At 35.4% G+C, this 2,927-nt stretch overlaps 2 non-coding genes across 2 annotated transcripts; one reads left to right on the plus strand and one right to left on the minus strand.

The window, feature by feature from the left end:
• Positions 1–367: 367 nt before the first annotated feature.
• Positions 368–454, plus strand: TRNAM-CAU (transfer RNA methionine (anticodon CAU)). Its single transcript is given in 2 exon segments — positions 368–405; positions 419–454. It is a non-coding gene; the product is annotated as a tRNA-Met (tRNA).
• Positions 455–938: 484 nt separating this feature from the next.
• On the minus strand, positions 939–1,020 carry TRNAS-UGA (transfer RNA serine (anticodon UGA)). Its single transcript has one exon. It is a non-coding gene; the product is annotated as a tRNA-Ser (tRNA).
• Positions 1,021–2,927: the final 1,907 nt, after the last annotated feature.

Here is a 2,927-nt window from a genome sequence, read left to right on the forward strand (position 1 = left end):
AAAGAAACACACAATTTTTGTAGTTAGTTTAGACGCCGATGAGAGGGTGAAACGCTTCGAATCTTTTCCACTGCAAGGACATGACGCCTTCGCTACAGTAAAGAAATCTCTAGATGCGGCTGCAACTTCCGTATTGGACGGGGCTCATGATGTCACCTCATCAGCTTTCTTCAAGAATGCTGTTTATACAAGAAATACAGTGAATCAAGCAGAAGAAAGAAAGAAAAAAAAGGAAAAAAACAAAAAACAATCACACCAAGAAAAACCTAGTTTAGCATCTTTTACCTATACGTCATGTGGATGGTTTCTTTTTCTTAAATTAGAATTAAATTAGAATTTGTTCAATTCATGGAACCGCACATGAACAGGGGTGGTGGCGCAGTTGGTTAGCGCGTAGGTCTCATAGCTTATCTGAGAAATCCTGAGGTCGAGAGTTCGAGCCTCTCTCACCCCATAGCTTCTTTTGCCTACTCGACGGAGTATTGAACTCCATTAAATTTTCTTTTAAAATTTCTGAATGCAGTAATCTATGTACGCCAAACAGTTTGTGTGGCGCATTCTCTGAGAAATGTTAATGAACCGGCGGTGGTACTCCTCGGATTTATGTACCGAGTGCTCGGAATCTTGGAAACTTTGAACTCCGGCAGCAGGAATCGAATCTGCACCGGGATGACCATTTAAAACCATTATATAGTATGAACCGCCTCCTCGACGGAGTATTGAACTCCATTAAATTTTCTTTTAAAATTTCTGAATGCAGTAATCGATGTACGCCAAACAGTTTGTGTGGCGCATTCTCTGAGAAATGTTAATGAACCGGCGGTGGTACTCCTCGGATTTATGTGCCGAGTGCTCGGAATCTTGGAAACTTTGAACTCCAGCAGCAGGAATCGAATCTGCACCGGGATGACCATTTAAAACCATTATATAGTATGAACCGTCGACAGCAGGGTTCGAACCTGCGCGGGCGTAGCCCAACAGATTTCAAGTCTGTCTCCTTAACCACTCGGACATATCGACTTTAACGACCAATTTCTTATATGGAATAATTCACAGAGGTAATCAGTTCCTAAGGAAACTGAGATCTATTTTTTTTTGCAACCATCATATGATGTGGCAAGCCTTTGTTCACCTTATTTCAGTATTATAGATTTGAATTATTTTTTCCTTATTCATATTATTTCCCCTTTTTAATTAAAAAATTATCAATATAAATAAAATAAATCTAAATATTTTTTGAGACACAACCTTATATTTATATAGATTAATATACAACAACAACAAAAAATCCAACTTCCCACGAATTAATTGTTGTAATTTTTAAATAAGATTGTTTTCTTAAAAAATTATCATTGCATTAATATATGGTTTGATAGGCATGGTATTTAAATGATATTTGATTAATAATTTTATGGTTAAGTGGTATTAGGATTGGATTATTGAATATATAGTTGTAATGGAAATATATACTTAATTTAGGGTGTTTTAATTAAAAAAATATTTGAAATAGTAAATTATTTTTTCATATGGGATGACGAGGAGAGTGAGCCTGAGTGAGCAAGGTTAGCATGCTCTCACCTCATAATGTGTTACTTTTGTCAGCTATGCATGATTAACATGTTTGGTGTTTGGTTTTTAGGAGTTACCATAATGATACATTTTGTTAACTGAATTCTTTTTATGAGGGTTTATATTTGGGGTTGGATTATAGCAAATGTTAACTTCGTTTTTAGATGGTTTGCAGTTAAGTCGGTAATGTTGAAGGTTTCTCTGAGGCAACGGAGTAACTCAATGGGCATCATGACAATGCAACAATGTGATTTTGTATCCGATATAGTTATGAATTTTGTATATTTCCTCCGTCTCGAGGGATTGGTGAGCATACTTTGTGCTTTGCATCTAGTCTAGTCAACTTTTATTATAGTTTTTAAAAAAAGGTCTAAAATGGGTCTCAAAACAAAAATGTACAACAAAAATCAACTCTATAAGAACCAATAGGATTCAAGATGATGATGCCAACCATGGAGGATGATTTTCCATTTTTTGAGTAAAAAAGTAAAAAAAATAAAATAAAATAAAAACATTTTTTCAACTCGTATTTTCACTTGTCTCCCTATGGTTTTACTCAAATTTTGAGCAAGAGCACTCGTTGGATGCAAAATTTAATTTCTCATCCAAAGAGTACCCATGTTGCATACTTTTGATGGACCCTGCTACATGAAAAATGATAAATACATGAAAAACGTGATTGCAATCATATTTTTCATGTATTTCTCATTTTTCGTGTAGCATGATTCATCAAAAATATGCAACATGAGTACTCTTTGTATGAAGAATTAAATTCTACATCCGACAAGTGTTCATGCTCAAAATTTGAGTAAAACCATAGGGACATAAGTTGAAAATACGAGTTGAAAAAATAGTTTTTTCTTTTTCTCCCTCTAAAATTTGATGATGTAATCCAACTTTATTTTATTATTTTCACTATTATTTTATAATATTCCATAGGAAGCCCATTGGGAGATGAATATATACTTTGGGAGATGAGTCATTTCAATTCCTATGTAGTAATGAAGATGTCCCACAGATATCATGATATCACGTCAATGCACATCTTGAACTCGTTCTTTTTTGGATGCAATATAGTTTCCATTGTTCCTCGTTACTGCCCCTCCATTCGAATATCCCTCCATCAGCTGAAAGTACAAACAGCCAAGTAAGTAAAGGTGCAAACAGCCAAATCAGGAGTACTAGAAGGTAGCCAAGCAAGTGAAGGTGCAAACAACCAAATCAGGTGTACTAGAAGGTAGCCAAGCAAGTGAAAGTACGAGTTTATCTTGAGTTGCAAGCCAAGCCTCCCTACTAGAAGGCAGTTGAGCTATTGAAAGGGAAAGAACGAGTTTATCATTGAATGGGGAGCTATGCCT

The sequence above is a fragment of the Pinus tabuliformis genome, chromosome 7 (assembly GCF_031772625.1).
Source record: "Pinus tabuliformis cultivar Carrire ecotype Pingquan chromosome 7, CPIR1, whole genome shotgun sequence".
NCBI lineage: Eukaryota > Viridiplantae > Streptophyta > Pinopsida > Pinales > Pinaceae > Pinus > Pinus tabuliformis.